Source organism: Glycine max, chromosome 1, assembly GCF_000004515.6.
Source record: "Glycine max cultivar Williams 82 chromosome 1, Glycine_max_v4.0, whole genome shotgun sequence".
Classification (NCBI taxonomy): domain Eukaryota; kingdom Viridiplantae; phylum Streptophyta; class Magnoliopsida; order Fabales; family Fabaceae; genus Glycine; species Glycine max.
This window is the reverse complement of record NC_016088.4, coordinates 12,607,452-12,616,914: the sequence shown is the minus strand read 5'-3', so window position 1 is coordinate 12,616,914 and position 9,463 is coordinate 12,607,452. Positions and strand designations below refer to the sequence as shown.

Here is a 9,463-nt window from a genome sequence, read left to right as displayed (position 1 = left end):
GCAAAATTATTCAGAGCAACTTTCAAGAAATAACAATATCACAAAATCAGAGCGCATAATTGTGAGCTGTTGTTGCATTTTAAAACAAAGCTACACAAAAAATGATAAGGAAGCAGAAGATGTAGGAACAATAGCAGAGGTGCAAACAGAAACAACACAAAAGGCAGGAACAATGGCAGAGGTGCAAAAAGAGGAAAAGCCCAAGAGGGCAGTTTCAAGACCATCTTACCTTAAGGATTATGTCTAAGGGTGAGATGTGAAATTCAGCTAGGAATGGTTCTTGATCCTCCTTGCTTGGTGCTTGTCGGATACCAGGGGGCAGGCATAACAAACTAATATTCCTGAGGCACAAAACATACCAATTCTATTACTAGGAAATAGTATAAATAAACATGTAATAAACTAAGCAAGATATGAATGAAAATTTGCCTTTCCTGAATTTTATCTTTGTTTTCCTTCGAGGTCACTGGTCCTTGAAACCAACTTGTTCACTGCATGTATCAAAAAACAATATAGAAAATACCAATATGAGAAAGGATTGTCATCCTTCGTGTCACAGAAACACCAGAACTGCCACACCATGCCTTTTACAACCACAAATTAAAGAAAAAGGTACCCGCCACACAAGATGCCTCTTTTGCAACCAATAATCATTCATTGAGACCACCCAATTTAGAACACAACAGATAAAAATTGCACTCTCAGATTCAAAGAAATTTCATTAAAAAAAACTAGGATGTTATTAAATTATAAAATAATCTGATGTACCATTAGCATTGACACCGATGCATTATTTGGAAACTAGGATGTTATTAAATTATAAAATAATCTTCTTTTGCTCTTCAATTATCACATATCAGTCCAAAGTGGCTGGTATAAAGTCACACTAATTCTTAGATTAGCATGGTCTACCACACAATCTTTTTAGTGTTTTAATCATTGTTTGGGATGTGCAAAGAAATGACCCTTACAACCTTACACATGTCAATAAATTATTTTAATTCCTATGGTAGAGCATGCTTACCAAAGAATTATTTGTTAGTATAACCATTTCATTTTTTAAAATGCCTCCTATTTCTTTATTCACAATACTATGAATTATATGATATTCTGATAGGAACTAAATTTACTATGGAATTAGTAGGGAAAATTCCATACAACAGTGCTCTTGATACAAAAGGAAAATGCAATGGAGAGTTGAGAATAAAGAAATCAGAGGAGATAAACTTCACTGCCCGGCAGGAGGCACCGAAAACTACCAAATTGATTTCCTACCTCTCATTTCCTCCCTTGTCCTTTGTATCCCCATTCAACCTCTAATGTTACCTCAATGCTTCCATCACTTCTTACCATGTATTCAAGTTTGTTACAAAATATAGTGAATTGAGTTACAAAGAACAGAAGAGAAAGTTCTCCTTCCATGGATTTCTCTTTTCTATAAAGCTGATGCTCAATTCCCAAATGATAACAAGTCAGAACGCCCACTTCTTCTACCCTTCTATTTAAAGCAAATTTCATGCCCTAAAACTTGAACCACCTAACTGCACTAACTTTTGGTTGTATCAATGTCAATTGTAAAAAGCCACAAGTTTTGCTCGACACAGATTCCTCTACTGCTGTTTTGATGATAGGCTTCCAAATAAGTTAGTGCTATACTGTATATTTGTAAAAGGTTTCAAGTTGTCTAATATTGATTTTGAGCTAGGCCATATCAGATGTCAAATATAACAAGCATAGTACTAGCTTCTTGTGAAAAGCTTTCTTTTCCATCCTTGACTAGTCATTATTCAAAGGACAGACTTTAGGAAAGGGTGACTTATAACATATTATGAGTGGCTCAAAACAATCAAGAGAAAAAAAAAGGATACACCACCCGAGGCATTACATACTTTCATGTATACTTTTCCACTTCTATCTCTTAATAATGTTTCCAATTATTGGGGAGACCTCTATGCTCTTCCCTCATGTTAAGTACCAACCCTTGGAAGAGGTAAGGCTGATAACATATTTTTGGTACTTCCTTTGAGTGTTGAATTAAGTGGGCCTACTTAAAAGGATTTTAACTTTTGTACAACTAATTAAAAGCTATAACACATAAGCTTGCGAAAGATGACTGTATAGAGCCCCACATGGCTGGTTAAATTTATGTTAAAATTATTGGCAAGAGTTTGTTTGCCGAATCACTAAAATCCTGCATTTTTCTCCCTAAAATGCTCAGTAAACTATGCATTTTTTTTCTAAATCACTAAGATCCTTAACATTTAGATAGCACATACATTACTCTTGCTGAGTGGACACATATTTAAGTTACTAAATACTGAAACATTGAATGGAAACCTAGTAATGAACTTCACTTGTCTTATTAACTCATTTCTAATTCACATTAAGCAACATTCCCCATTATTAAAATCTCAGTCCTACATAGTGATAATACAGACTTCCACAGAAGAGCAATGTGGTATAACTAGACTAGTCAAGGATGGTTGAAGTACTTCATAGAAATTATTCTAGCGTCGTATTACAAACCAAAAACCTAGCCAAGACTGAATATTTAAACACTTGATGGACAGGGGTTCTTACCTTTAACACAAAGTTGACAGATGAAGTGCTCCGTCGTTGCTTCGCAGACCTTCAAGTGAGAGACAACCCAGCCAAAGCTTCAGTGACACAGAAAGGGTGACTTCGAGGGTCACAACTGTGAACATAACCACAAATTCCATGAGGGTCACACTAAGTGGAAGACAAACAGAAAACTAATAAGGGGGCTTTGACGGAATGTATTGAATACAAACCTTTGAGCTAGGGGAAAAGCTTTCGAAGGACAATGATGAACTAAAGCTTTCGAAGAAGGATGGAGAAAGGGTTTGACAAACTAAGTGCGCGGGGGGAAAGAATTTGGTTTTTTAAAAAACCGGTGTTAACGTTATAAACTTAGCCGCGGTAACAAATTAATGTTAACATCGGGTTTTAAAAAAAACGATGTTAACATCAACTATTTCACATCGGTTTTTTCAAAACCAATGTCAATTAACCGAATTTATTACCACCATGCTCTTGTTAACATCGGTTTTTAGAAAAACCGATGTTAACATATTGTGTTAACATCGGTTTTTTTAAAAAACCGATGTTAATAAAGTCTCATTATTTACCATTTTGCCACCGCGTTTTGCCACTGTGGTAACAAATTAATGTTAACATCAGGTTTTAAAAAAATCAATGTTAACATCAACTAGTTCACATCTGTTTTTTCAAAACCGATGTCAATTAACCGAATTTATTACCACCATGCTCTTGTTAACATCGATTTTTAGAAAAACCGATGTTAACATGTTGTGTTTACATTGGTTTTTTAAAAAATCGATGTTCATAAAGTCTCGTTATTTACCATTTTGCCACCGCATTTTTGTTAACATCAGTTTTATCAAAAACCGATGTTAACTTAACGATGTTAAATCTAGATTTTGTAGTAGTGATTTGATTTCCTGGCCTTCCCATGGCTTGAACCACATGAAAGAAATCTCTAAATATGCGAATTGTTCAAAAGTTTGAGGTGCAATGCCTTATGCCTTCTTGTGCTATTGGAAAGTGGTCTCTAGCTTCTTGCTCTCTGGCCTATGCATTCCAACTTAATATGATGTATTTAGCAAACAACTTTTTGTTTTATTTGCTGGGTGCTACTTTGTCAATATACATGTAGGACACAATACATGAGTCTAACTTCAATGTATTTCATGTACATAATATAGTATGAGAACAATTTTGTTGTAGGGATTTGTTTAAAATGTATTATATTATAAGTTAAATGTATTGACAACACACATTCATTGAAACTAATAAGGTTATGAATTGAACTTAGAGTGCATTTTTGTTCCGAATTGAGATGGCTAGGAAGGCAAGGTAATTTAGAAATTTGAGGCCTAGAAAGTACGTTATCCCTTGATAAACATATCAGGTTTGACAACTCTTGTACTAACAGAGCCTGGAAACTCATGGCATCATAACTCCACAATCAAAGGACTCTTTGCCTCATATAGGCAGCCATATTACCTGACTCGTGTTAGATTGGTTTACTTATTTGTTTTCATCTTTGGGAAATGATGAACAGAAGGCAAAAGAACATTGCCTCAACTTCGTCGGCAAGTTCAAGTAACTAATCTTAGGCAACCATGATCGAGTTCTCATGTTTTAAACTCAACATAGAGCTAACCTTTTTTCTCTATCTTTATCAACAAGCACATCAACTAGTCTTAACTGGTGAAGTTGACAGTTTAAATTATATGCAAACATAAGATTTCAACTCCTGGATGCTGAAAATGAGACAACAAATAATTCAAATTAATCCACTTTAATACATAGATAAAAAAACCCGTAAGAGGTCTAATAAGCAAAGAAGCAAACAAATATTATGTTTGCTGTAAATAGCAATTTACAACTCACCCCTACTTGGCCTGTTTGGGTGGATCACTATAAAAGATCTTATAGGAAAAACACTTCAAGAAGCTCTTATTTGAAAAGTTATTTTTACATAAGATAATTTGATATTTGGATGATAAATTTTTAAGTACTTATTTTAAATAATGTGATGTTTGGAAGAAATTGTAAAAGGTCTTTTACATAATTAAAATTAAAAATTAAATGCTTTAACATTATTGCATAATTATTAAATACTTTAAATAATTAAATATTATTAAAAATAATAAAAATTATTTTTTTCTATTTCATTTATAAAAATATTTTAAATTTATCATTTTATTTAAAATATTATTATATATTTTCTAGAAATTTTGATAAAAAAATAATTATTTTATAAAAATAAAATAAATGTATCTCATAAAAATATACTTATACATCTTTCTACATAATTAATTTTCACATTTAAAATGTAATTAATACGTTATTGTTTTAATAATACAATCACTTACATTCTAATTTATAATTTAATTATTATGTAATTATAATTTATAACAAACACTACTAAAATAAATGTTTACGATGACAGGAGATATACGAAGGTTATACAATAACCGTTTTAAAAGAAAGAACGGTGGTAGTTTTGTAAATAACTGCAACTTTTTAAAGACGGTCACCATTTTGAAAATGCATCTAACTTATAGGCACGCGTCTCTCTCACTCCTGCCCACTAACTTCAACAATCGTGTTTCTCACTACCAGAAACCCTAAGCCTCAATCCAAACCCCACTCTCTTCTTTTTCACTTAGGTTTTCTCCACTCTCTCCGACCACTTCCACTGCCTCAACCCTCGTCGACTCCCTCAACAACTCTAAGGGCCTCCGATCCTTCCTCACGTGCCCCTCTCCACACACTCCCTCTCACGCGTCGTCGTCGAAATCGGGTACGAAATCCAAGCCTGGATCGACCGCGAAACTCTCCACCGCCTCTCTGCCTCGCTACGAAATCCTAACATTAATAACAATGATTTGGTCGCGCTGCTGACTCAGTTTCATGACCGAGTCTCGCAGGGCTTCAATCGTGAGTTGCAGGACCTGGTTCTCAAATTAAAGCTCTTCTCCTTGCTGGAATCAGTTCTTTTTGACTCAAAATGTCCGAACCGGGTTCGCGAATAGGCTGGTCTGGTAGTGGCGGCGTTAATCCGATTCAATAAAGAAGTGTTCGTGAGAGAAAGCCTTTTGCGAGCTGCGTGGCAAGGTTTGTGTTGCAGTTGGAAGTTGGGGAAGGGTTTCGGCAAAGGGAGAAGAGGGCTTTTAAACCCCAGATTTTGATTAGAGTTTGAGACGCCTCTGTTTCTGAAGCCGAAGCTGCCACCATTGCTGCTGAGGTTTTGTGGGGTTCTTCGCCTTGATTATTATTTGTATAGAAATTTCACACAGATAATCTTGTGAATCGGAAAACTCAACAAGCTGGTGGAATACTAAATATTATCGTCTACCCATGAGTTTTTCTTCCCCATCCATGTAATGGTATGTGCAACATGCTTCTATGGTAATAGCAAACTTAACTGGCAGAACTTAGAAATATACAGTATGTTGTCCACTTTCATGATTCATCATTTTTGGTTACATGCAACTTATGGTAGAAACAATTGGATTCATAACTTTGTGGTATTTTTCCAAGTGCTTCTGTAATGCTTGCAGAATTGGAAATTGAAGTTGGTTTGCCTGAGGGTGTCTTAAATATAGTTCATCAAACCCATGTATGCTATAAGCTTTTGTGATTAAACTTTTGTTCTTCACTTGTTCACTTGTTTCTTGAAAAAATTTCCAAGTAAAGGAACTCATGGGCTTATTTGGCATCTAGTAAATAATTGAATCATGTATTCAAGTTTTCAGGTTAATATGTGGGACAAAAATCATGTGGTTGTAATGCCTGATGCTAGTGTTGATGCTACTGTAAATGCTTTAGTTGCTACAGGTTTTGGTGCTGCTGGTCAAAGGTGCATGTGTCAGTTTGTGTGAATTTGAAGTTGGCATTGAAGGGGATTAATCGCGTGTTGGAGAGCAGAGGGGTTGCAGGGAAGCTTGATTTCAGAGGTTGGAGGGAAGAACTGAATGAACAGAAGCGAAGGTTTCCTTTGAGTTATAAGACTTTTGAAAAAGAGATTTCTCCTCGGTATGCTGTACAGGTTCTTGATGAGTTAACCAATGGGGAAGCTATTGTGAGTACTGGAGTTGGACAACACCAGATGTGGGCTGCTCAGTTTTACAAGTACAAGAGGCCTAGGCAGTGGCTAACATCCGGTGGTCTTGGTGCTATGGGGAAGCTCTCTCTTAAGATACTGTTGTTGAATAATCAACACTTGGGTATGGTTGTTCAGTGGGAGGATCGGTTCTATAAGTCTAACAGGGCTCACACATATCTGGGAGACCCCTCTAATGAGAATGCCATATACCCCAATATGTTGAAGTTTGCTGATGCTTATGGGATACCGGCAGCTCGTGTGACCAAGAAAGAAGACCTTAGAGCGGCAATTCAGAAAATGCTGGAGACCCCTGGCCCCTATCTTCTTGATGTCATTGTACCCCAATCCCCATCAAGAGCATGTCTTGCCCATGATTCCTAGCAATGGAACCTTCCAGGACGTGATAACTGAGGGTGATGGAAGGACAAGTTACTGATTTCCTCAGCATATTTATCTTTATGGTGTTTTTGTAAAAATAGTAAGCTAATATACCTTCTTAAATTTTGTCTTCACGTTGGCTACTAATATAGGCTGCTTGTTTTTCCATACAATGTTGGTTTCTTTTAGTACTAAATATTCCTTAAGTGGGACTAATATTATTTTTGTTAAGTTGTGCCTTGGTGACTTGTTGGTCATGGGTTCGAATCCGGAAACAGCCTCTTTGCATATGCAAGGGTAAGGCTGCGTACAACATCCCTCCCCCATACCTTCGCATAGCGAAGAGCCTCTGGGCAATGGGGTACGAAGTTTTTATATCTCTCGTTATTTGGTTCATTGTTACTGAAACATTATTAAAATGTCTTTAATGGTTACTTAGTGATCAAAATACTGCAAATCAGAATTCAGAAGAAGCTAATTTCTTTGTACCAACACAGAATAAATAGTGAGCTATGGAAAATACACCAATTTGCATAGTATTATCACATCCTCTTTTCTAAATTCTAACAAATCAATCATTCTTGTAAAGGATCTCTCATCTTTTTTTACTTAATTAGTAATTGCTAAAACATGGCTTTATTCATCATGCATGTCGTGTGGCTTTTCTGTCAAGGTACTGTAGAGACACTAATAACATATTAACTTATTCTTTAAAATTATCTACCATTTCAATTCTGTTGTTTGAAATAAGATTTTATTTGTCCCCTGTGCTGCAGATCCTGATGATCCTCTCAAAACTACCGATCATCAAAACTACCGATCAGACCAGAAATCTTGGCTTAATGGTAAGTTCTCCTCTTCAACATCAAATGAGTGCCAAAATTGCACCTTCTGGTTCATAAAAAGCTTGTTTTGCTAATGTCGTGCTTCATTGGAATTTTGCATCTTTTCTTCTGTAAGGTTCTAGGGCAGTTTAATAAATCAAGCTCATGTTATATTTATTTTGTATTTGTAAGAAAAATATCAAGTTAATTAGAGGAGCTACAAGAAAAGGAATTTAAAATATGTCTCTGTAATTTTCTATTAAGAATTCTTATATAATAAAGCAATTGACTGATTCTGGCCATGTTAAATTCTATATTTAAAACATAAAAAATTAACACTAAATTTAAGATTATTCCCTGTTCTCTTGTAGGCTATATATGTAGCCTTTATATATGGATATAGTTTAACTTATATAATTAACTAACGAGTAAAAGGCACATGCTGCGTAGCTATATAATTAACTAACTTATATATGGATACATTTTGTTGGTTCGGCATCAGAGAAAGCGATTTTCATTTTAAGTTATATAATATGAAGATTCAAGACAAAGAGGGAGAGAAAGAATTATAAGAAATGTTACTCATAATTTCATTTTTTTTGTTATTAACTAAAATTTATTAAGAAAAAAAATATAAAATTGCATAGTTTTCACTCATTTTTTTTTTATATTTTTAATGATTTTCAACCGATAATGATAAATATATTAAAGATCCAATAATGCATTTAGGCAATCCTTGGGAAAGCTAAAGCCCAGTGTCTGTTAGTGTTAGCAGTGGTTGTGGCAAAATAGCCATCCTCCTATTTTTATATAGAGAAGAAAAGATGTGCGTTCATGTGAAAATGCATTATTTAATTCATGAAAATTCAATAACACACCCTATGACATACTAGTAAGAAATTATTAGGTAATTCTTTACTATCATAATTTTAATAAGTTTTTACCTGACATATAATCTAATATTTTTTAAATTATAAAATATATATATATATATATATATATATAGTTCAGACCATAAATAAGTACTTAGTGATTCAAAATTACTTAAAAATTTCTTCTTTTTTATACAATGTTCATAGATTTTTTTTTAAAGTGGACTATGATGCATTACTACTCCACTACTCCTAAATAGTTGTCATTATGTTTTCAGTGTTCCTACCTATTGGGTACATGGATACACACCAAATACTAACTTATTACTCATATATAAATCAGTCCATGCTTAACACCAAATGTTAGATTGTTATTAAAGAAGATGCAACATAGAAAATTGACTTCTGGAAGGCCTCCTGGAACTGATGGCTCTGATTACTCCTACCGTATGGTAGTTGATTCAAGTTAGCTTCAATCTTCTACCATAACCTGTCTTTGTTTTATTTTATTAATTAATGATATACATATTTTTAATACTGTTGCACTTAGTTGATTCTATAGCTTATATAGCAAAATGGTAATTATCTTTTAGCTATATCTTCTTAGTATTGTTATTGGTCTTTGTTTTGATATTATACCAATATACCATTTAGGGTATCAACTGCTTGTAAAGGGGAAGAAATACCTGTCTTTGCACTTTATCAAGTAAATAGGCATTTTAGTCCCTGAC

At 34.3% G+C, this 9,463-nt stretch overlaps 1 pseudogene; it reads left to right on the top strand.

Annotated features, from left to right (window-relative positions):
- Positions 1–3,880: 3,880 nt before the first annotated feature.
- Positions 3,881–8,153, top strand: LOC106799494 (uncharacterized; annotated as a pseudogene).
- Positions 8,154–9,463: the final 1,310 nt, after the last annotated feature.